General features: G+C 40.5%; 1 protein-coding gene across 8 annotated transcripts in view; it reads left to right on the top strand.

Moving 5' to 3' along the window:
- The window catches only part of chl1b (cell adhesion molecule L1-like b), an 892,764-nt gene that overhangs the window by 539,718 nt on the left and 326,167 nt on the right, over window positions 1–26,879 (top strand). The gene's annotated exons all lie outside the window — the stretch shown is intronic.

Raw genomic sequence — 26,879 nt, 5'->3', positions numbered from 1 at the left:
CGAGTGCGTCTTGCAATATTATACAGGGCATGTTCTCACCCAAATAGCTGTTCGTAATTGCTTTATTTTGTGATGACAATTAACTCCAGTTGGTGGATTTAGGTACCATCTTGCCCAGTGGTTTTCTGCAGGATTGCTGTGTTTTTCCCCAAGTACTCAAAGGGTGCCACAGTGGCTCAGTGTTTAGCACTGCTGCCTCACAGTGCTAGGGACCCAGGTATGATTCCAACCTTGGATGACTGTATGGAGTTTGCACATTCTCTGTTTGTCTGTGTGGGTTTACTCTGGTGCTCTGGTTTCCTCCCACAATTCAGAGATATGTAGGTTAGGTGGATTGGCCATGCTAAATTGATCAAAATGTTCAGGGATGTGTAAGTTAGGTGCGTTAGTCGGGGTAAATATAGGGTAGGAGGAATGAGTCTGGGTTATTCTTCGTAGGGTTGGTGTAGAGTTGTTGGGCCGAAAGCCCTGTTTCCACACTGTAGTGATTCGATGTACCTTATATAAGCATTGGATGAAATGTAAATTCCGAAAGGGTCTTGAACAGCTTTGTCATCAAATTTGCTTGAGTTGGAATTTCAGCTGTCCTGACGATCAGTCATGTGCTGACCCTGCTGAGTGTTGAATGTGCCTGTCTTTAGTTATGATGAGGTGAGCGACCAGAAAATCCTTGCTGCTGTCAAGGTCTGCTGCCTGGAACACCAGCAAGAAGCTATCCATCAGGATGGGAAGAAAACATTTAGCCTCTGTTGGATCTGACATAAACCTACCTGTAGAACAATCTAAATAAGTCATCAAATGATCAATTGCATGCTGTACTAATTGCCTTTTTGTTTTTGTAAAATCCCATATTGTAACTATTCTAGCAATATAAGCAACTGCTTTAGTGGTCTTCAATGAAATTACTGTCAGTATAGCAGAACCTGATTATGTATAAAACCAGAGAGTGCTGGAGAAACTCAGTGGGTCTAGCAACACCTGTAGAAAGAAAAACAGAGTTATAGGTTACAGAGTTAACTGTCCTAGAAAGTTCCAGGAACAAAAGGAAACCATTTCTTTAAAAAGTATAAACACTCTAACAAATGTCTAAACAAGTGCAATACTTCATGCCAGAAATCAGTGGTGGAGGTTAAAGTGGATTCGACCACAAAATGAACCATATTTCAGCCCCAATCTAAATGATCATTTTCTAGACCCTACCTGCTTTCTGCTGAGAGTAGAGAAATATTGTGGGATTGAAAGCAAATGGGGCTGTCAGGATGGGAGGAGAAAGGGATAAGGAGAGATGAGAGAGAGAAAAAAAAGAGATAGAAGAGGGACAGAGTAGGAGTCAAAGAACTGGATTTTGTATGCAGCAACTAGAAAAAAAAACTCATAGGTGGATAAAGTGATGGCCAATTAAAACATCAATGTGTCAGAGAGCGAGTGAAGTGGGAAAACAATACTGCTTAGCCAGAGTAAAGGAGTTTTTTTTAATGCAACTAAGAATAATAATTTTATACACGTAGCACCCTATCACATGAGTGGAATACCTCGTGGCTCTTCACAACACATAATTTGTCAGTGGAATCTAGTCACTCTTGTTATGTTCACAAAACATGGCAGCCTGTTATATGTAAGAGGGAGAATTGCCCATCGTTCTGTGTCAGAAGTAAACATGTTTCACAATTGAACAAAATTGACACAATGAAACACTTTTTGGGGAATTGGCTTTGCAACTCATCTTGCTGTATGGTTAACTCACTCACTGAATGAATGCACTGAGCTTTCAAGGAGCCTATTAACAAATGTTATTTTTCTGAAATTTGACTGTAACATTATTGTACACCTTTTTGACACTTAAAAGAGAACATAGATTCAAATAATGAATCTTGTGCTCAAGCTTTTTTTTCAAAAAAAAATTACTAAAATTATTGTTGAACAAAATAAGATGAGTAAGGGCAATTTTCAAAGCCTGTGTCACAGTTTGATATGATGCTTTCAATTGTGCCAAACTATACTCTCATAGAAAACACTGTTCACTGTTAATAAGCAGTGTAAATGTTAAGCGATCGTATGTGGTTAGTAAATGGCAATGAGCATGGAATATAAATCATTTTATTTTTGACTTTGATCTGTTATCTTTCCTCAACAGGCAATCTTCTTCTAATATTCACTAACTAGACTCAAAAGTAAATTATGGACATTTGGGTGAAGCACTAGATGGTTTCTGAGACTTAGAGTAAATTATAAACTGCTATTCTGCAGAAAGGAGGCAGGAGAGTCTATTTAGAGGGAAATGTGTTTGCTTTACTCATCAGCTGATAGTTTAAAGGCAAATATGGAAGTATCCCTCAATTAATCAGTCAAATTTCATAAAATGCCACTTAATTCTATTTTTGAGTGTTGGTGCAAGATGCCTAAGTTGGTAGTGGTGCCATTCTGGTGTGACTTTTACAGCACAAATGGCCAGTGATTCATGAGCACTCCAGATGCAGGTGACTGATGCTGTTCTTCTGCATGAGTGGGAAAAGGCCTGCAACCTATCATAGGTGAAGTATTCCCTGGCAGCCTACTTTCTAACATGGCCTTTCAATTAATTCTGGAGTGTTTTACTATCTGTCAACCATATTTATTATTATTTTTATTTCTCCTTGGGTGGAATTATCACTCTGGCGAGCAGTGAAATTATAAATTGTTGTTCAGTCTGTCAGGGATATATTGAATCATAGAGAGAAGCAAGCCCACAAAGCAGCTAAGGCAGCATTTGAACTAAATTTGAACCCCAGTTTGTGTTGTCGTTCAAACTCACAGTCGGATTCCACATGAACAACTGTATTTAGCAAACCTGTACATTTGAGGGGTTACGATGATAACATGCATTACTTGAATGAATTTCAAATGGCATATTGAAGTCATCTGAACCCTGAAATGAATTATTTTCTTTTGACCTCTGACAAGAAGGTTTTATTCAGTTTTCATCGAGACCTTTTACTGTTGATGCTCACAATGTTAAACAGTCTGAATAATAGATGAAGATTGCCTGCCCAGGGAAGACTGCTCCCTCATTCACAGCAAATGGTTGAAATGATTGTCCTTCAGTGCCAACCACATTTAGTTGGACATGAAGCTTCATGTTATGCTAGCAGTGTAACAAGCTACAAAATTAGAATACCTTTGTTTTTTGTACTTAACACTATTCTAGCAAATTCATTGGAAACTGTGGAATCTGCCATTCCCTGTTCTGCACAGTGTCACCAGATAATTGCAATCAATAATGGTATTATAAGTTATCTAAATTTAACCATCCAAGACAATCCTGGCACCACCCCATCCCAGCATCAAATTGTTACTTAAAGTACACGGCAGTTTTTGCTTTGTCTCTTCTGTCTGAACAATTTATCTGTATGTTTAGTGGTATTTGGGTGATGATGTATTTCCCGGTATCTGTTCAATAGTGTATTTGATGAAATGTGTATGTTCAAGTTGTACTTCCACAGTTGAATTAAAAGTAATATTTTGTTAATACTCTTAAACTTTCATGTCTACTTATATCCATACAATGACCACTAAGTCAGTTGAAAATCTCAACAAACTTCATTAATGCCCACTTTGTAGGTGAATTAGAGACTCAAAATGTAGTCAATGTGCACACTTTGTGTTGTGAGTCACACTGATGTCAATATAAGTGAGGGCATAGCTGCTAGCATCCACGAGAAGTAAAAGGATCTCTTCATGTGGTTGTTTTGCACTTAAGTGCTCCTGCTAATGCCCTTTCTTAGCCATATTTGGCAGAACATATGCTTCACAACAGAAGTGTTTTAGAGTGTTACTAAAATAGGTTGTGCAATGAGGCTGGTTATTGGTTGGTGTTTTTCTAGTTGTTCTATAATTCCCTCAATGATTAGTGTTTAATTGTTTCAAGTTGTAACAGTCTGTGATCAGTGGCATGGCAGGATTGCAAAGTCACTTGCTGAATTCAGGAATTTTGCAGAAGCTAGTTCTCCCAGACAAGATGTTTCCCTTGGACTGCAGCATGACTGGGTGAATGGGGCAGAAACCACGAAGGGCAGGGCATGCTACTGGAAAAGGGGCATGGGGAGGCAGAGAAAGGCGGTGGGCAGGTGAATAGAATTGTCCATTGTATTCAAGGACATTTCTTGTCTCTGAGTCTAAGCAACAAGCAATGTCTCACGGGTCAGTTTCATTAATGATGTCCTCATTGTTATTTGGTGCAAATGTGATGAGATCAGCATTGTCAGTTGCTGGAAGGGAGACTGTGGAGATGAAGGCTTTCCATCAACCTTATTCCAAGCCATAGTTTGAAATATTTGCATGGCTTCAGAGTTTACTGTTGAATAAGGAAAGTCACTGATGCTGTATGTTCAAAAAGAGATGACTGCATTTCATTTCCTCTTACTCAAAAGCAGCTGCTGGAAAAAGCATGTGGTTTTGTGAAAATACCAGCTTCTGCATGTAGTAATGTGCCATTGATTGTCTGCAAGTTTGTTGTTTTCCATGCATCACATAGTAATCTTGTACATCCAGCTTCCTGGAGATCCAACTAATGTGTGGTCATGTGCAGAAAATCATTCAGGTCAATGCCCAATATCCTGACAGTTGCAATGTCTGTATTTTGTCTGAGTTTCCATTGTCAGCTGCTTTGGATCACTGCAGCAAACCAAAAGTCGGGTTTGGTGGGGGAGAAGTGCAATCACTGACACCATAGCTGATAACTCCAAGGAGCAAAATAGAAACCTACAGACCAGATGGTCACCTTGATTGTGATGATCTCCGATTAGACCAACAAATTATATTACAATCTCCTGATGCAACAACAACCTTTACGACTGACAGACCGTAGACATAGGAGCAGAATTAAGCCATTTGGCCTATTAGGTCTGCTCTGCCATTTGATCATATTTGACATGTTTTCTCAATCTCTTTCTTCTACTTTTTTCCTGTAACCCTTAATTCCCTAACTAATTAAGAACCTATCTAAATCTGTCTTAAATGCAGTCAATGATATGGCCTCCACAGCCTTCTGCAGCAATTAGTTCCACAGATTCACTACCCTCATCACCTCAGTTTTATAGTGTCATCCCTTAATTTCAAGGCCGTGTCCTCAAGTACTGGTTTCTCCTATGAATGAAAACATTTTCTCCACATCCATTCTGTTCAGGCTTCTCAGTGATCTGCATGTTTCACTGAGATCTCCCTCATCTTTCTAAACTCCATCAAGTATGGACGCAGAGTCCTCAACCATTTCTCATCTGATCAGCCTTTTATTCCTGGGATCATTCCTTATCCTTCCTCTGGACTTCCAGAGGAGGCCTGAGCATGTGAATCTCTGCGCTTGTATTCCAGTTCTTTTAAAATGAATGCTAACATTGCATTTGCTTTCCTAACTGCCAACTGAACCTGCATGTTAACCTGAAGAGATTCCTGAACGAGGACCCCCAAATCCCTTTGTGCTTCAGACTTCCAAAGCCTTTACCCAATTACAAGATAGTCTATGCGTCTATTCTTCCTAAGAAAGTGCATAACCTCACACTTTCCCATGTTGTATTCCATCTACTATTACTTTGCATACTCTCCTGGCCTGTCTGAGTCCTCCTGCAGCCTCCCTGCTTTCTCAATACTACCTGTGCCTCCGCCAGTCTTTGTGGCATCTGGAAACTTAGCAACAATGCCCTCAGTTCCTTCATAGAGATTGTTAATGTATGATGTGAATAGTTATTGTCCCAATGCTGACTCCTGTGGAACTTTACTAATCACCAGTTGCCATCCTGAAAGAGTTGCTTTTATACCCACTATCTGTGTTTGACAGTCAGCCAATCCTCTATCTATGCCAATACCTTGCCCATAACACCATGGAATCTTACCTTATGTAACAGCCTGTTGCGCAGCACCTTGTCAAAGACCTTCTGACAATCGAAATAAATCATGACCATTGGGTCTCCTTTGTGTAACCTGCTCATTAACTCTCAAAGACAGATTTGTTAGGCGTGAACTCCCCTTGCTGAAGCCATACTGACTCTGCCTTATTTTACGAAGTTTTCCACAATCTTATCCTTAATAATGAACTCTATAATCTTTGCAACGACTAAGACCAGGCTGACTGGTCTATAATTTCCCACCTCCCCCTTCCCCCCAAATTGGGAATTCTACGCATCTTACTGAGATGATAAAGCCGGAAGATTCTACAGTTTTGATGAAACAACAATAAAAAGAACAGTAATACAATCCATACTGCATATATGACTTATTTCCAATGTCCAGAAATTAATTTATGGTAAACAGGAGTAATATACTGAGATTGATATGCACAGTACATCAAATAGCAAAAATGATGAAGACAGAATCCATGGATTTCTCAGCTTTCCCCCCCAGACATTTATGACACAAGATTTAATCAAATTTCACAAGAGTTCACAATTCTTCACTTACATCGATCTAGCCTTGAAATGCCTCCCAAGAGCTGATCTGTCATGGATTGCATTAAAGACTGCTCCTGTTCTGATTAATCACCGTCCTGTCCTGGATCCATACTTCCCTGGACTCCAAAAATGCTGCAATATCCTGATTCACAAACAGAACTGTAGCTCTTTGCTGGCAGTGCATGTCAGTGAGCCAGATATATCGCAGGGTTTTACCTGAGCTCTAATCTTGCACAGTTCCAGGAAACAAGTGCCACTTGTGGATTTCTCACCCCTCATCCTCTCAGCTGCACTGCAGCATTGATGGTCTCAGGCTTCTTCCCAGCCCCACGTAAACCAGCTTCATCAAGCTCAGTCTTTCCTCCTGCTTTTCCCTGAGCCCCAGTTGGACAAAACTATTCAACTGCTTAATAAGAAGGTGATGTCCTAGTGGTGTTATCACTGGGCTGTCAATCCAAAGACCCAGGTAATGTTCTGGAGATTCAAATCCTGCCAGTGGCATTTTTTTTTAATTTAAAAATCTAGAATTAATTATGAGGGGCATGGATAGGATAAATAGACAAAGTCTTTTCTATGGGGTCAGGGAGTCCAGAACTAGAGGGCATAGGTTTAGGGTGAGAGGGGAAAAATATAAAAGAGACCTAAGGGGCAATGTTTTCACACAGAGGGTGGTACGTGTATGGAATGAGCTGCCAGGGGATGTGGTGGAGGCTGGTACAATTGCAACATATAAGAGGCATTTGGATGGGTATATGAGTAGAAAGGGTTTGGAGCGATATGGGCTGGTTGCTGGCTGGTGGGACTAGATTGGGTTGGATATCTGGTTGGCATGGACGGGTTGGACCGAAGGGTCTGTTTCCATGCTGTACATCTCTATGACTCCAAGAGTCCAATCCATTGTCAATTGTTCGAAAAACCCATCTGGATCACTAATGTCCTTCATGGAAGGAAGCTGACATCCTTACCTGGTTTGGACTATGTATGACTCAAGACCCACAGCAATGTGGTTTACTGTTAACTGCCCTCTGGGCAATTAGGGATGGGCATTACATGCTGCCTAGCCAGCGATGCCCTCATCCTGTGAATCAATTAAAAAAAAAACTTGGCTGGTCCAATTACACAGACTCAATTGCTTTCCCTGCAGTATAGCTAAAACTCAGTATTTCTAACTTCAGAGTCTGCCTCTGCCCCTCTCTGTGTCTCTTTCTCCAATGATTGAAACTGCATTTCAGTAACCCCACACCTCCCCCATCTCCAACTGACCCAAGAGACTGATGCAAAATCTTGCAATCAGAGAATGGAATTGAATGTCACCACACAACTAGTATATCTTTGTATCCGTGAACAATACAATGATGCCATATTCACAGAATTCTGCTGATAAGAAAGGCTTTTCATTACAATGTGGGCAGCATACAAGAAAATAAAATAACGGTGCCATCTCTGTGTCTGCCTGTGACAGACCAAAACAGTACAATTGCCACTTTGGCTGAGAACCATTCTGGAGGATCCATGCAGGACTCATCAGAAGAGGTGCCAAAATTATCATCATGAGAGCACTATTTCAACCACCAACCACATACCAACCACTGAGCTGCCAGCAAACAAGGAGAAAGAGGAAATGGAAGAGAAAGAGAGGAGGCAGTCTGTGATAATCTCATCTAACTGTGATATTAATAATGTATATTGATATTAATAAACACCCCATTATCCATTCATAAGTGCACCAAATTCCATGCACCTTACCTTCCATCTGTCACTGATCATTTTGGATGCATTTGATCACATGGCAAAAACAAACACCACTGCATACTTAAACATCCAAAATCAAATTTACGAGTGAATTATGGTATATTGCACACAGAAGGTACACCCTTGTGAATGTCCTTAGTTTGCATGTTAGTTCTATGTTCTATGGAGTACATGTTTCAGATGTGAGCAATTCAGATGAAGTTATGAAAAATATTTGTGTGGTTCCTATGTCATCATGCCGTCATGCCAGAATATGACTGCAAAAGAACACTATACCAGTGACAAAAGCATCCACAAGACAAGTGCTTAGGGAATGCATCAGCATGACAAGTTGATTTGTGACTGGAATTGTAAATGTTCTGTGAAGTAAAATTGGTATTTTGCAGTGGATGTCATCTGAGCGTTGTGGACAAGAGAAAGCTCTGATGATCTGTAATAGAGGCATGTTACATTGTTTGATTGTATACAATGAGGTTCTGGCATTATGTTTATAGCAACCAGAGTCAAATGTGGTGCTCACTGACAGCCCATCTAGACTATCGATGTGCCTTCTCCCTCCTTCATTTCTCCTCCTCCTCTTTCAAATTCTCTCTCTCTCTCCTCTTTCTGAGATTCCTGATGAAGCCCTATTGACAAGCACTGCACCTTCATCATTGTTAATTTATGGATGGTGCAGCAGGCTCATCAGGACACACAAGTATTTGAGGGCTCTGCTAGAACAGTCCCAATAACAAACATGTCGATGCAGCAACTCATGGTCTGCTCAATGATAGTTGTTTAGGCAGCATGGCTTGCAAGGAGATATGTTGGCTACATGTGATTGAGTTATGAAATGAAGCCATGAAAAAGGTCAGAAACAGATAGTCCTAAGCAATCGTGCAACCAACCTCTGATTTGATTTGGTGGCTGAGAAGTAAGGGAAATAATGGATAACTGCAGGATGATCCTTTCAGAACTTTTTTTATTTATTAAAGAGATGTCTGTGTTGCTGGCTGGGCCAGCATTTATCACTCGTCCCTAGTTACTCTTGAGTTGCCCTTCGAGAAACCCTTTCTGCAGTCGATGTGCTATCGGTAAACCAACGCTGCCATAGGAACACAGAAGGAATGATGATACATTTCCAAGTCAGAATAGTGAATTGTTTGGAGGGGAACTTGCAGGTAGTGGAGGTGCAATACATCTGCTACCACTGACCTTTGATATGGAAGTTGTCATGGGTTTGGTGGGTGCTGTCTAAGGAGACTTATGAATTTCTCTAGATTTCTTTGAAGTGGTACAAATTGTTGTTGCTGAACATCAGTGGAGGAAAGAATGGATGTTTCTGGACATGGTGCTAAACAAGCAGACTGTTTTGACCTGGATAGTATCAAGCTTCTTGGGTGCTGTTTGAGCTACAAATAAATGTAGTATAAAAGGGGAGGATTCCATCATATCCTGATTGATGTCTGTTAGATAATGCACAGAATCTGGGGAGTCAGAAGGTGAGTCACTGCAGTATTTCTAGCCTCTGACTTACTGTTGTAGTCACTGTATGGATATGGCAAGTCCAATGGTACCATCCAGGATGTTGACACTGGGGGATTCTGTGATGGTATTGCCATTGAATGTCTAAGGGCAAGGGTTAAATTCTCTCCTGTTAGAGATGCTCATTGCCTAGCATTTGTGTTGTGCAAATATTATTTGCCATTTGTCAGCCCAAGCCTGGATGCTGTCCAGATCTTTATAACTTGAACACGGACTGTTTCAATATCACAGGAGTTGTGGCTGGTGCTGGAACATTGTGCATTTATCAATGAACATGCCCACTTCTGACCTTATGATGGAGGGAAGGTCATTGATGAAGCAGCTGAAGATGGTTGAGCCTATGACAGTCCCCTCAGGACCTCCTGCTGAGATGTCCTGGAGTTGAGATGACTAACCTCCATCAAGTAACACCACTGTCACCTCAACCCTTTAGTGCAAGGTCGTAATGAGATCAGGAGCTTTGCGACACTGGTGGAACCCAAATTGGCCATCACTGAGCAGGTGCTGCTTGATAGTACTGTTGATGACACTTTTCATCACTTAACAAAAACCAAAGAACTGTGAATGCTGGAAATAATAAACAAAATCAGAAAATGCTGGAAAAACTCAGTAGATCAGGCAGCATCTGTGGATGGAAAGCAGAATTAGCATTTTGGTCCAGTGACCCTTCTTCAGAACTAGCTACAATCAGTTCTGAAGAAGGGTCACTTGACTCGAAAGAGTAACTTTGCTTTCTCTCCACAGACACTGCCAGGACTGCTGAATTTTTCCAGCAGTTTCTATCTCCTTACCGATGTTTGAGAATAGACTGATGATAATTGACCAGCTTGCATTTGTCCTGCTTTTTTGTGGACAGGATCTATTTGGGCAATTTTCTGCATTGTCGGATAGACACCAGTGTTGGTAGAGGTGTGATAAGTTCTGGAGCACAAGCCTTTACTACTATGACTGGAATGTTGCCACAGCCCATGATCTTCCCAGTGTCCAGTCACTCCATCCATTATTTGATATACAATGGAGTAAATTGAGTTGGCTGAAGACATGTGACTGTGATGCTGGGGACCCCTGGACAAGGCCAAAGTGGATTATCCACTTGGTGCTTCTGACTGAAGATTGTTACAAATATGTCTGCTTTGTATTTTGCACTGATCTGCCGGGCTTTTCCATCATTGTGGTGTGGGATGTTTGGGCCACTATTTGATTGCCACCAGCATTTAGGAATGGATGTGACCGGACTGCACATCCACCAATTGATCTGATCCATTGGTTGTAGGATTGCTTCGTTCTGCCTTGCGCTTGCTACGTCATGCTGTTTGGCATGCAAATAGTCCCGTTTTATAGCTTCTCCAAGTTAATCCCTCGTTTTCGGTATGCCTGGTGCTGCTCTTAGCACCCCATACTCCACCCATTCAGAACTCTTCATTGAACCAGAAGAGACAATGCCGCAATGGTATTATCGCTGGGATGTTAATCTAGAGACCTGGGTAATGTCGTGGGCACCTGGGTTTGAATCCTGCCATGGGAGATGGTGAACTAGAATTCAATAACAATCTGGGAATAAGATGATCATGAAACCACTGGCAATTGTCAGAAAGCCCATCAGGTTCATTAATGTCCTTCAAGCATGGAAATGACCATCCTTACTTGGTCTGGCCTGCATGTGACTGCAGATCCACAGCAATGTGGTTGATTCATACTGGATGGGCAATAAATACTGGCCTAGCCAGCGATGCCCTCATCCCATGAATGAATGAAAAGAATGCTGTCAGGGAGGTTGTTCCTCACCTTCGAAATGTGCTTTGAGTCACATGCAAACTGTGCATCAGTGAGTTAGTAACCTTTCTGGTTCCAATACATTTCAGCATGGAGATGTGCTGCCAGCAAAGTTACATAATATGCAGTTGATAGCCCCTGGCCCCCTAAGGATAGCCATTATCTCGGAAAACTAGACTTGTGTGTAGTGAGCCTGCTTCCTTCTTGTCAATTGAAGACGATGCAATAAATCTTCTTGTGCAATTAAAAAAAAGTGCAGCAAATTGGGTCATTGTGCATTTTGGCCTTCTCCAGCCTGTAGGGATCCTGCTGCAAAGAAATTCAGATCCACCCTTCAATTCCTTGGATTACTTTGTAGTGGGCAGAGTTCTGTCAGCACTGCCTTGCAAACTTTAGATAATCAATGCTGAGATGATTGAAGTACATCTAGAAGCCTCCTACGGAGAATTTTTCTCCCTTACTCCCTGTCTGTGAGCTCGTCACTTAGTTGAAGTCTCTGCTTCCTCTTTCCCTCATGCTATAACCTAAGGGTGCTGTCACACCCATGACAGAAAACATAGAATATCCAGAGCTTTGTTGTCACAGCTAAGACCATCTCCACTGGATTCCGGCAGAGTTTAACACTTCAACTCATTCTTCAAAGCATCCAGCACTCACTCATTGCTTGTACAAAACAATAATTTCTGGTTCTGCTTTGGATGTTATGGTAGCAGCTAGGAGCAAACAGATTCCAGAATGAAATCTGACTTGGCAGTTCATTTTTTGTGGGTTTTTTTTCAGTTAATGTGGCTTTCACTGAAATATAAATGGGCCAGGTTGCAGATTGAGTTTGAACAATAAACAGAAGTTTGTTATACAAAAGAAATATAACACAAAACAAACTGAATTATCTGAACATAAAACAGTGTAAATGAATTTAAACACCCAGTTAAACAAAACTCTTCAATTCCAAAAACGTTCATTTTACAGTTATTCAAAATCCAGAGAAATTATATTTTCCTGATTTAAATCTTTTGGTTTGACTTTACATCTTCTTTCAGTTCCAGGACCGTGAGCAGTGAAATCTTTCTCTATGTTTCTCTAATCTTTCACCAAACGGAGATCTTAGACTCTGTTTTCAGCTTTGAATTATCAGTGCAGAGTTCTAATCAGATACTCCTGGTCTGCAAACTTTCACAAGCTGATATCCTTCCACCAAGGTAACGTATTCCCTTGGAGAGAGCGAGGGCTGCAGAGCTGAAGAGTGTAGTGCTGGAAAAGCACAGCTGGTCAGGCAGCGTCTGAGGAATAGGAATGTTGATGTTTTGTGCATAAGCCCCACATTCCTGATGAAGGGCTTATACCCGAAACGTCAACTCTCCTGCTCCTTGGATGCTGCCTGACCTGCTGTGTTTTTCCAGCACCACACTCTTTGTAACTTATTCCCTTAACTGATTTGAAAAAAAAAGTTTTGTTTGGAGAACGTAAGCTTGCACCTAACTTCAGTTCGATCTTTTTTTGAACTAAGTCCAAAAGCATCTGGTTGCTAATGGCTTAATATTGTTTTGTTTCCTTTTGTAAATACCACAACAGAATCAAAGTTTGTTTAACACTCCAAGATGCCTTCAGTCTTCTGCTCTTTGACACATGCTGATACATTATCATTCTACAAAGACTGACCTCATTAATAACTAAACCCCTTCACACATACAGAGCAGTATCCACGTGCCATAAGTTTTGAATCCAAACATGTAAAAAAAAGCATCACACTCCTTTCATCATCTAGATCAATGTGTTTATTTTGTGAATGTTAATTTGGTTAGCGTGAGATAAACCAAGAATGGTCTGTTGAGGTGCCAGCCCAGTTAGTGAAAACTTTAAATGGAAATAATCTTCTTTGGGGTTTGAAGATATCAGGTTGTGGCTATTTCCTGTGGCAGCTTGTTCACCTGCAGGAATGCCCTTGGGAACAAACTCCTGTTGATGCATTCTCTTTGAAACAAATGATCTTGATTCCTTTAAATAACACTGGGGAGGTTCTATCTTACTGTTTGAGACATGTCTAGATGTTTGATGTTTAGTGAGGATGTTAGCGGAAGTGATGTATTCAGAAATAGCTGCACTGGCATAAAATCAGTTATACACTTGCTGGTGTCAGTATCTACCTGTACTGCATATTCCTAAGAGTAGTGCTAACATCCTCATCTAAATGGCATTTTACGTGGTTCCCATTGGAAATGTGCAGTTTTATTTGAGTGAATGGTTTTGAAGCAACTGATGTTCATCATACATTGACTTACACCTAATTTGTTGATGTCCTTAGGCTGAGACAGTTCAGTTTTAAACAAGTACGCAAAGGGAGCAAATGAATTTTGTCCAGCTCCTGAGAGTCCCTTGGAATCATGTCTGACCAGTAGCACAAATAGAGCCTGTTGCACTCATGCAATAAAATACCTTTTCCAGTAAGACAAGTACCTCTTCAGTTTTGACTGCAGTGGTTTGTCTTTGACCACTTAGGCCCTAGACTTAGTGTCAAGAATTTAGAATTAGTGGCAGTGAATCTCCCAAAGCATAATGTTACATGCTGTTGGTGAGGTATTTGACAATATGACATGGCACGGGTGGCATTTCTGGAATAAAATGCCATCAAAGCACTGCCAGTTCAATGCTACAAGCTCAATTTACAGGTTTCCAGATTTGCCATTTACAGGTCCAAGGGTTGAATTTTACGATCTTTTGGCAAACTGTCATTTTTTGTTGAGTTTCATGGAAGGTCTCTGTTTCGAGATTAAGTGCGTTTTACTACATTATATTGCATACTCACCCCATGAATTACCTACTAGGTCACGATACTGGCCCTCCTGTCCAATGCTAGCCAGATTTTGCCCCTCAGTATAGCTGGAAGTACCATCAAGCACTGTCAGTCCAGAGCACAGTCCAGAGCCTTGCATGGTTTGTGATATTTGCCCAAGATATGGCAGAGAAGAGGAAATTGTGCCCCACTTTATAGACAGTAATGTGGAAGTCCTGGTTTGTGAGGTGGTACAGCGGAAACGTCGACTATCACTAGGACCAACATTGAAAACCATGGCACAAACCCCACCATCCAGGTCCAAGGTTGCCACCTGGGTCTATGTGGTCATAGGCATCTGGAGGAGTGGCATAGGAGCAAAGGTAATGACCTTCTGAACTTTAAGTGCTGTGCATTCTCTCTCTGATATGCCACTTTATTTCTGGTACTGTGCCCATCAGTCAGCCTGCATGTCGTCTGCAACCTCTCCTCATGGGGGAGGATGGGGGTGGAAGAACTTCACCACCTTTGCCCCAACACCATCAGCTGTGTCACCACCTTCCATGTCACCTGGACTGCCAGTTCTTCAGCTCCTCAGCCCCAACAAGGAGAGGATGTTGAATCTGGCTGCACCTCCTGGCTACCTGATCATGCCCAAATACCTGGACTGTGTTTGGAGGCTGCCCTTAATTTAGTGTTCCAGGACCCACTGACTGAATTGTGTCTTCTTTTAGTATGACTGAGCATGGATCCCTTCTTACATTAAGATGTAGCCATTTGGTTGATGGACATGCACTGTGCCTGTTGCAGATGCTGCTGGCACATGGTACAGGACCAACAGTAACATAGCATGGTGACATGGTGCACAGGTCTACCATTTGGCGGCACAATGGTTAGCACTGCTGCTTCATAGCGCCAGAGACCCGGGTTCATTTCCCGCCTCAGGCGACTCTCTGTGTGGAGTTTGCACATTCTCCCCGTGTCTGTGTGGATTTCCTCCGGGTGCTCCGGTTTCCTCCCACAATCCAAAAATGTGCAGGTTAGGTGATTTGGCCATGCTGGATTGCCCGTAGTGTTAGGTGAAGGGGTAGATGTGGGAGAATGGGTCTGGATGGGTTACGCTTCGGTGGGTCGGTGTGGACTTGTTGGGCCGAAGGGCCTGTTTCCACACTGTAGGTAATCTAACCATTTGGACAATCATAGCAAGTTGTCGAGCTTAGTGTCTATGTTAAAAGGCAAGAATAAGGTAGAGATGCTGAGAGTATCCGGTGCAAGATTAGTGAGCACAAGGAGAAAGAGCGAGCAGTCCTGAGATGCGGCTACGTCCAATCTGTGAACCAGGTGCCTATCACTGCACACAAGGTATCCTCACAGCAGCTTTGCTTTGAGTGGTGCTGGTGTGCTCCGAAGTGCAACATTACCGTGTAGACATTTTGTGTAAGTTGATAGGAGATGTGCCATGAGGGTACAGAAAGGTTGGTATATGGAAATGTCAGCATCCATGAACATGGGGGTGCATACAAATGGCGCCCTGGAGATCTTAAAGCTAAGTGTCCAAAATGGTTGTCCATATCTTTCATATCAGGAATTCTTAGCAAAATGTTTATATCCATTCTGTAGTACAAGAAGTAGTATTTGAAAATATGACATGTCACAGGTGGCATTTTTGTATGTCATGTATTTTAATAAGGCAAGATGATGTAGTAAGAATGAGGGTGATTACAATCAATTCACTACACCCAAGAAAAAGTCTCATCTCAACATCGGTAAATCTCTTTGAACATGCAACTAATTGTTCCTGGCATCAAGAAAGGCCTTGTTTGATCTTCCACGCTAGTGTAGAAAAACACATGTCATAAATGAGAATTTTAATGCATTTTTGGTCATAATGGTGCTGACATGACAAACATATTTTCCAAAATGTGCCATAATTACTAGCTCATGGTTTCTGTTTAAATATAAATAATTACATTCAATGCTTATCCCTTTTAAGTTATAGCATTTCCTCAAAATGTGTGAAGGATCAATGTTTTAAAAATAATTTTGTTTTGAAATCACTATAGTTTATATTAAATACACTTTTGGAGTAGTCAGGAACATCAACAAAAAGGATAGAATTTACCTCTGAGCAAAATCAAATCTTTAAATAGGACAGTCAATGTTTCTGCTTTACATGAAGGTTTGTGAAAGATATGTAGGACATGTTTAATGTTCAAACCATGTTGTGGAATCATATCTGTAAAAATTCAGACCATATTTTATCAGTTGCATAATACTCTAGTATAAGGTGAGAAGTACGAACAGCTTATCTTTGCTTTTAATAAACAGTAGCCACTTAATTAATTGCATACATAGGGACCATTCACAATAATGTGCACTTTTACCACAAGTTCTGAGTTATCATTGATTATGAATCATTGAGGCACACCTCATAGCTGGCTCATTGCAAACAATAATGGTATAAAGTGGTTCCATTTTTCTCAGGTTGATTGTTTTCGATGTTATTTGTGCGCATGAAGTTGAAAACAAACGTCCCTCTACAGTGCCATATACCAAAGCTGGCAAATGAAACTCACCTTTTCATTAGTGTAGACAGCAATGAGAGGGCAAATATGTAGTGTGTCAGACTCGCAGATAATGGATTGATAGTATACCTGACAACTAAAATACCATAGTAGTTGCATCAATAAAGTTACGGCTTTTTCTCCTTCAGACTGAAAATGACTGGGTTAAATGACAATCCTAAAGTAGATGCCATAATTTTTTGAAGTTTCTATATCAGAGGCATCCATCATAACTACTTTCCATCAAACATATAAATAGAAAGCAGGAATTATCAGCAGTGCTTCGCCCAGAGGCCCATTGAAAATGTTACCTAGTAGGGTGACAAAACGTCTGGAAATGAACCTTCCAGCTCAGTGAGCAAACCTATATCCAGAACTTCAACCTGAGCTACAAATCTTCTCAAAACTTGCTAACCTCTACTTAGACTAAGGCTTGGTGTCTTGTTACTCTGTAACTGTGATATTATAGTGAATGTTTAAATGGGGCGACACGGCGGCTCAGTGGTTAGCACTGCTGCCCAGGTTCAATTCCTGCCTTGGGCAACTGTCTGTGTGGAGTTTGCACATTCTCCCCATGCCTGCGTGGATTTCCTTGGGGTGCTCTGGTTTCCTCCCACGGTCCAAAGTTGTGCAGGTCAGGTGAATTGGCCATGCTAAATTGCCCATAGTGTTAGGTGCATTAGTCAGGGGTAAATGTAGGGGAATGGGTCTGGGTGGGTTGCTCTTTGGAGGGTCAGTGTGTACTTGTTGGGCCGAAGGGCCTGTTTCCACACTGTAGGGAATCTAATCTAATCTAAAGTGCTGTTTCAAAGTATTTTCAAAAATTACCACCACAAACTGCAACAATTATTAACTCACAAGATGTGAGATCAGACAATCCACCAACAGATCAGGCAAATGGAAGTGTCAGAGTAGTGATAATGTTGAGAACATTAAATTGATTGTGGGTGATAAGAGTTAATAGCCTAGCTTATGATATGCTGCAATATAATAATTACCATTTTAACCCTGAAAGGACAAAGTTCAATGCTGATCTGGCCAATTACCATCCATCTTTCAAATTCTATAAATGTATCCAAAATCCTGTTGCATTAATTCTATCGAGCATCAAGTCCCATTTGTCACCCCTGTGCTTTGGGTGCAATGACTGCTGGTCTACTCCACAAACCCTATCCTTGTTTTCACTCCTTCCATAGCTTTATCCCTTCCTACCTTTGTTGCCATAATGTGGAGAAGCCGGTGTTGGACTGGGATGCATTCCTGATGAATGATTATGCCCAAAACATCAATTTTCCTGCTCCTTGCATGCTACCTGACCTGTTGTGCTTTTCCCAGCACCACACTTTCGACTCTGGGGTGGACAACGTTAAAAATCACACAACACCAGGTTATAGTCCAACAGACTTATTTGGAAGCACTAGCTTTCGGAGTGCTGCTCCTTCATCAGGTAGCTATGGAGCAGGACCATAAGACATAAAATTCATAGCAAAAGATTACAGTGTCCTGCAACTGAAATTATACATTGAACAAACCTAGATTGCTGTTGGGTCTTTCATCTTTTAGGTTTTAGTTCATTAAAATGTAAATCCCTGAACTTCTTTTAAGTTACATTCTTGAGATAACTTAAGATTATCATCTGAGCTGAGATGTCACCTTTTTTTTATAAAACCTTAAGTTATCTCAAGTGCAATTAAATAGAGTGCAAAATTGCTATGAACAGGGTAAGGGCTGGGGAAGTGTTTGCCCGAATTTGACTATGGTATACAATACTTGAAGCAAGAAAGCTTTGGTAAAATAATCAGTGAACAGGCCGAAAACCTAAACATCATTGTGGTTTTCCTTTTTCAGGTGAAAAATCTAACAATTGTGTTTTGTCAACATTCACAAAATTAGTCACAATATAGTTTGAAATATGGAAAGATGTGGTTCGAGACTCCATTGAGAAATGCACACTCCATTTTTCTCTCTTCAGTACTTGAATTGTCCTCTCATGACTTTGTGTTTTAATAGCAGCGTCCTTATCAAGCACATTCCCATTTCTCAAATCTGGCATTTTTAATCCGTTAGTCGAAGTCATTTAAGCAGATGTTACAAATCTACATAAATTTAATACAAGACTTTATTACCAACTAGTCCTACAACACCCTTTGGCCTTATCACAATTCCCAGTCGTGCTATCTACCTTATTACTTTCAGTGGTATTTCTGCAAGCATCTGTTGCTTTGTTATTTTCACCAGATATTTTTAAACCAGATCTTTGGGATCAGCTTTCCCTGAAGCTGTACTCAACTGCTACTCCTATTGAACTAGAAGTAAATTCCACTGTATTGATCATGATTGGCAATAAATGCAATGTTAGAAAGCATTAGTACATTTGTATACAATCTGGTTACTATAATTTGCAACTTATTTTACACTGGCTGCTCTGTGTTGGCGTGGTGGCTGTGAATTCTCTGGGGTTGTCAATGCAACAGCTGGCCTATGTCTGCCTATGACACAGGCCACAATTACTTGGAATTTTATTTAAATTTGCTGTGCTCCTCTGTCTAGCTGGGCATGCAGGTTAACATAAATTACTTGGCACTGTTAATTGCTTATTTTATTGAATGCTGTGGCAAAATATTCATTTTTTTTCCTATTTTGATGCAACAGTGCTAACTGCAGTGACATAAAGTCATGGGATACATGTTATATTCACAGTGTTACTGATGTGCTGTGCTCCTGAGTCCTAAATGTCAGTGAAAGAAGGTAAAAGCTGATACCATGGATGTCCTTTGCAAGCTAAAAAGTTGCTCCTCAGTCCATGTTGTCCACTCTGAGCAGTTGGTTCAGGATTTCAGTGCTAAAATCTGGGGGGGGGAGGGGGGGATTGTAGGTCCATGCCACTTGCTTGGTGCGAATTGAATCAGAGGCCAGGGAAACAGATGGCGAGGAAACTAATAAAGTTGATTTATATAGAGAAAGTTAAAAATCACACACACCAGGTTATTGTCCAACAGGTTTACTTGGAAACACGAGCTTTTGGAGCGCTGCTCCTTCATCAGGCATTGTGTGTTTTTTAGGAGAAAGTGAGGTCTGCAGATGCTGGAGTATCAGAGCTGAAAATGTGTTGCTGGAAAAGCGCAGCAGGTCAGGCAGAATCCAAGGAACAGGAAATTTGACGTTTCGGGCATAAGCCCTGATAAGTCCCTGATGAAGGGCTTATGCCCGAAACATCGAATTTCCTGTTCCTTGGATGCTGCCTGACCTGCTGCGCTTTTCCAGCAACACATTTTCAGCATTGTGTGTTTTTTAACTTTGTACACCCCAATGCAACACCGGCATCTCCAAATTACGTAGAGAAAATAATTTTGGAAGCTGGAAAGACTGATATTAACAATGCAGTACCCATTTAGTGATCCAGTTAAGCGCTGCAGACATAGCTTATGGCTTTCCAGGGTCGCAAATGCTTGAGCGAAGAGATATAACAACTTGCAAATTCTCATTTCGAATAGTGGATTTTTGAAACTGAATACTGACGATAACTTTCTGCCATTAAACTGACCCTTTTATGGAACTCAATTTTCGAATAAAATCTACCACCTTAAAATCTGCTCCAACTGAAGAGGCTTTGCTTAACGCATCAGCTGATATGTGATGTCTGGGTGAGGGTTTTGTGATGAAATGTTAGGGGATCTCACTTTATAGTTGAACATCTGTGTCATTTCTGATCAATTTAATAGAAAGTCTGTTGCAGAAGGAGAATTGTTTTGCCTGCATTTTTCTGACACTAGTTAGTTAGATCAAAGACTACAATTTGCTAGTGATTTAGGACTTCAAATAAGCTCCAACTAGAGCAAAAGGTCCAGGGACAATGACAAACACTTTGTGAGTTGTAAGCTAGTGTTCTGTTCTGAGGTTCTGTTCTTTCCTCCAGATTGAGAATGAAAAATATGGGTTTCTGTAGCTGCAAATTAACAGAGTAGCTTTCACGCGCTACCAGTCTCTGCAGTGAAAAGAAACAAGATGGATTAGGGAATTCTTAGCTGGTTTAGAGTAACAACAACAACTTGGATATTAGAAACAGTATGTGATTTTTCACAGTGCTGGCAGAAGTGACCTATGGAATGCAGACACTTGTTGAGAATAATTAGTGGCACAGAGGGAAAATAAAAGACTCAACATTTTCTGACAATGGCTTCCGTCCCCAACAAAAGATTTATAATCTGAAAGTAACGCCAACTTTACAGCACAACTTTGCAGTTCCGGTACAACTGCAACACTGGCATCGACCTTATTAAAGCCAATTGCCCAGGTATGTCTTAACAACATAAAACAGAATAAATCCAAGCCGGCCAGTTATCATAATGTTAGTCGACTGTTTATCATCAGCATGTTATGGAAGGTATTACTGTTGGCGCTATCAAACAGCATTTGTTCAACAAAAACCTGCTCACTGATTCTCCGATTGTTCAGCACGGCTATTCAGCTGAAGAACCCATGACAGCCTTGATCCAAATGTGGGCAAAAGAGCTGAATTCTAGATCAAGCAGAATCAGAGCTTGTACAAAATGAGTGAGAATCAGGGGAGCTGCTGTGGTTGGAATTATATCTGGCACAAATTGAAGATGGTTGAGTTAACAGAGGCTAATGCTTGAGGTACCCCATGTTACAGTCCTGAGCCCAATTTTAGCTGTTTCATCACTGATTACCCTCTATCATAAGGTCAAGGGAGTGGGGATGTTGCTGATTATTTTTGAAAAGCTCATTCCTAGGATATCAAGCATTACTGACAAAGCAGCATTTGTTGCCTCATTCCCTAATGGTCTTAGATTAAATTCCCTACAGTGTGGAAACAAGCCCTTCTGCCCAACAAGCCCACACTGACCCACTGAAGGGTTACCCACCCAGACCCATTTCCCTCTGACTAATGCACTTAACACTATGGGCAATTTAGCATGGCCAATTCACCTGACCTGCACATCTTTGGACTGAGAGTGGAAATCGGAACACCCAGAGGAAACCCATGCAGACACAGACAGTCATCCGAGGCTAGAATCGAACATGGGTCCCTCGCGCTGTGAGGCAGCAATGCTAACCACTGAACCTCCATGCCTTGTGGTGTTAGCGGTGAACCAGCTCCTTGAAGGCAACATCAGGCCATTGAAGAGAGTGATTAAGGGCCAATCGTGTTGCTTTGGTTCCAGTTTTGTTTGCTTCTTTAGATATAGAAGCAAATCCATTCAGTTGCAACAACGCTTCGAAGTTTGACACCCTCCAGGTCAAAGCAGTCAGCTTTATATACCAATTGCACATAGTGACAATAGTGTATGCATCTGTGGTACACTGCTACACTTCAATAACACCTTTCAAACCCGTGAGTTTTATAACTGAAATGGTTTGTGCTTTTCTATATGTTAGTTTGTTGATATATACCGCAAGGATTCTTGCTAAGATAGATGACTTGAAGTTATTTATATGGGTACAATATAAATAACAGCAATTATTTATATGGGTACAATACCCCAACCTTGCAAACATAATCTGGATTATGTGCTTACAAATGTTACTGTACATTACATACACATAGGTGACTGAACATGCTAACTTTCTTCATGATACGGAGAGTGACATCACATGACTGTTTTAAAAGTAGAGATCTGTCCGGTGTCAGTTTCCATCCTTCTTCCTTTTTTCTTGAAGCAATGGAATGCTTTCATTACAGACTGAGGTACACTGTGTGCACTCTGTGCTTACCATGGTATGTTCCATAGACATAAATATGAGCACTTCTCTAATACCACATTACAAGGATTCACATAGATCTACCAGATTGAATTTTATAGGTGGCTGAACAATAAGAAATGTGGCCATATCATATAAGACATACATTAAGGCCTTGCTGCAACTTGCTCATACAGTGGACCAGACTGAATCTCTGACCTGTTCATTTGCTCTCGAAGCATTCATTCACTTTGAGCCTACCTGAATATTCACAGCATCCCTGACTTGCTTTGTCATCTTGTACCTTGCCCCTCAGTCAGAGGTACCAAGCTCACATTACTGCTGTACCCTTTAATGAGAACACAAAGCCAAGAAGTTTGCCATGGTTGTCAATAGTTAGAATCACAGAATGTTACAGTATAAAAGGCAGCTATTTGACCCATCGTGTCTGTAGTGGCTCCCAAAAGAGATTCCCAGCTCGTCCCATTCTCTCATCCCCATAGTCCTTGATATTAATTAATTCCAAATGTACATCCAGTTCTCCTTTGAAACTTTGTATGGAATGCATCTCCACCATTCTTCTAGGCAGCACAATCCAAATCCTAACAACTCTCTGTGTAAAGAGGTTTCTCCTCATCTCACTCCGAGCTGTCTTGCTGACAATCTTGAAATTGTGACCACTACTTACAGACGTATCAACTAGTAGAAACAAAATATTTTCTGTTTTCATTCAATTCAAAGAGAGAGCCTTTGCTCAGGATATTCTGACAGTGGCGAGTTGTTCTGGGCACAGTGTGTGGTAGAATGTGAGTAGAATTGGCCATGTGCCATATGACTGTGGTAGGTAGTCAATGAGGCAAGTTTGCTCAAATGCTTGAGAATTCTCATTAGGTTTCGTGGAGCGAAACTGCCAATGAAATGCACATTTAGCCAAAAAAAAGTGACAGATTCAGTCAAGCCTGGGTAGACATGCAATCAGACCTGGTCATTGTACTAATAACATACTGAAGCTTCAGTTGTCACATGGTATCAGCAGTGAGCTGGCAAGATGGTTACAGAACTGGCTTAGTCGTAGGAGACAGAGGGTACCAGTGGAAGGATGCTTTTTGGAATGGAGGGTCATGACTAGTGGTGTTCCACCTGGATTAGTGCTGGGATCTCTGCTGTTCTTGCTCTACATAAGTGAGGGCTCAATGGGTCAAATCAGTAAAGGCTACTGAACATTTGTTGATTGTCTTAATGGAAACTGAAAAGAAAAGAGAACAGAAGGAACCAGGCTAGAGAGCAAAAGGCATGAAGGAATCAGGCAATCAGGAAGGAGGGAGTGGATAAAACTCTGACAAAGGATGTAAAAAGGGCAACCAATCTTTGGTGACATTATTGAAAACAAAATGTGTAAATAGCCTAATTGATGAGCTAGTTTTCAAAATATTGCTCTTGGTATATTTTTTGTAATGTAATCATTAAATCAATAGCTTAAATTGTATTGAAATTGCACTAGTTTTCTGAAGCAAAGTTAAGATTCATATTTTTGCTCAAACTCACTTACATATCAACCAATGTTCTACAGACTAGTGCAATCAAACAACGTGAAAAATGTCATTAATTTTATTTATTTTTGCCAGTTTTGTTTTTCTTTCCTTGCATTAAATAGTATTTCATGATGTAGTTAAGAATGGCAGTTTTATTAATATTGCTGATGATATGTTTATAATAGGCAGCATTGTTCCCAACTATTACTAGTCTGTTACTGAGCAGGGCTTTCAATCACTGAAAATAAAATTAACTGTACCAGAGCCATTTCTTAGTTTTGTTTTTCCACACTAGTTGCTATCTTAGTAATTAGTTTCTTTTTTCCGTATTTAAAATCTTCTAAAACATGCTGTTAATCCCTTTGGACCAAAAAAAAGTTTAATTTGTAGAGCTCTATTGGAAGACCATGTGCTCATTAATTAGGGGAACAGTTGGTTTTGTGGATGAGATCGATTTCAGAAAATGTTTTACAATCCAATATCAAAGATGGTAGTGATTGAGTTTGGGAAAGTTGTTCTTAAAATTCTCCAGTCACTAACACTGGATCAACATATTTTGGATGAATTGTATGGAAAGAACCAACATAATGCATTGGAAAATATATTGGACCTTGTGGTTAACATTTCTCCATATACAACTGCAAAAATTGGAGTAAAATCTTCCAAGTGAAGCAACAGGGCTGATTCTGTTGAAATTTCTACCTCCCATCAGACCTACCCAGAAGAAAAAGCAAACAATGCAGTCACATAGTGTGGGCTCAAGTGTATCAGCAGACGCGACTATATCATGACAGAAATTCATTTTAGTTTGTGAACAATATTCATGGCCTCAGGCAGGTTAGATCATGCTTGTAATTAGGTTGAAGGATATGTCAGCAGCAATGCGTATATGTAGTCTTGTACTTTTTCCAGAAACATGCACACTATAAAATATCAAGTCTGATTCAGGTGGGTTTTTAACACTGCCTCAATTTTGAAGAATCTGCTGCTACTGTGTTAACATCCAGTGACTCACAGGGGAAAGAAACACACATTTTAAAACACATGAAAACAATTGTTCACACCTTCCAGATTAGTAGAATATACTATCCCATAATAAATTGTAAATTAACAGCATTTGTCTCAAAATTATCAGTTGTAGCCCCAACAATCAACTTTAATCCTAAATTCTAAAGATTTCACTGAATACGCTCACCAAAGGAACTGCCTCTAATTCTTTCTAATCGTTGTAAGTATAATGTTCATTTTGAGATAAGTCAATTTCAATTTGAGATGCAGAATGGGAATTTAAATAAATATTTTCTCAGAAAATTATTTGGTTCTCTTATTTCAAAAGAAAATATTATTGAACTCAACAACAACAAAAATATAAATTGTCAAAATTCTTGCAGGAATGTAATGTTTTCCAACTGGACAATGACAAGATATCAATATCTTGGCACTGAGGACAAAGTACAGGTGATATCCAGAGGATACACGGGATGTAGCCATAACAGTTAATTGTGTGGCCTACTGGTTAAGCGAAGCAAGGCTGAGACAATTGGGTTGTATGCGTCAGGGAATGGCTTTTAAAATATGTATGTGTATCTTTCCCAGGCAAATGGCACAAAATTCATGGCATGCGTATTTGAAGTTCATTGGACAATTACATGTTCATTCTGAAAGATAGCTAGTATCTTATTTGATTTTTCTTTACAACATCCTCTACAAATTTTGAAATTGCACTTTCAATTCCTCCACACATATTGTTCATGCTAATCATGAACAAATATGGTTCTTGCATTGATCCTTTTGAGTGCCACTTCCCACCTTTTTCCTATCTGAGGAGCTCCTTCAAACATCAGTTTTCTACTCTGTAGCCAACTTACACTCCAGTCTACTACTAGTATTTCAGTCCAGTTGCTCTGATTTTAGTCATGCATCTACAGTTTGATATTTCTTCAAAGGATTTTTAATTTGTTCATTCGTGAGACGTGAACATCACTGGGTATGCCAGTGTTATTGTTCATCCCAACTTGCCCAGAGGGTAGTTTTGAGTCATTGCTGTGGGTTTGGAGTCACATGTACGTCAGACCAAGTAAGGACAACAGCTTCCTTCTTCAAAGGACATCAGTGAACCTGATGGGTTTTTGGGCCAATCGGCAATGGTTTCATGTTCATCATTAGACTTCTAATTCCAGGTGTTTATTGGATGCAAATTCCAACAGGTGTCAGCGTAGTGTTTCAACCTGGATCCCCAGCATATTACCTGGGTCCCTGGATTAATAGCCTCGGGATAAAACCAATAGGTCATAGCCTCCCCTAAATTTACACCGTTATTCTTAGTGAACCTTACTGTCAGTTCCTCAAATAATTCAATAAATTTGGTAAAGTATAAGCTTCCCTTTCATTTCAACGCTAACAATTTTCAATTGCTGAATATTTGCTTGTTACAGTTTGAATAAAGATTGCATTATCATTCCTACCACTGATATCAAGCTAATCGGTCTTTCATTCCCTCAACTAGTTTTGTATAGTTTTCTGGCACCAGGAGGGATGTCTCCCTGGTTTAGATGTCACTCTAAAGAAATTGAATTGTCCACTTGCAGACAAAATCTGCCTGGGAACCCAATCTGTAGGCTGGAAGATCTTTTCCTTTTTCAGTGCGATGAACTCAGTGTGGGAAGGCAAACACCTTCCGATTCCTACATTGTCTACATGAACACAAAATGTGAGAGGTTAAAAAATAACACTTTGGAACTGGAGCCCTTTTATTCAGAATACTGGCACCTCAATGTGCAGACTGACCAGTGAAGTTGGTTTACAGTACCCAGCAGCATAAACCCTCTGGACTTCATGGAAA

The sequence above is a fragment of the Hemiscyllium ocellatum genome, chromosome 14, assembly GCF_020745735.1.
Source record: "Hemiscyllium ocellatum isolate sHemOce1 chromosome 14, sHemOce1.pat.X.cur, whole genome shotgun sequence".
NCBI lineage: Eukaryota > Metazoa > Chordata > Chondrichthyes > Orectolobiformes > Hemiscylliidae > Hemiscyllium > Hemiscyllium ocellatum.
This window is presented reverse-complemented; position numbering and strand designations above follow the sequence as displayed.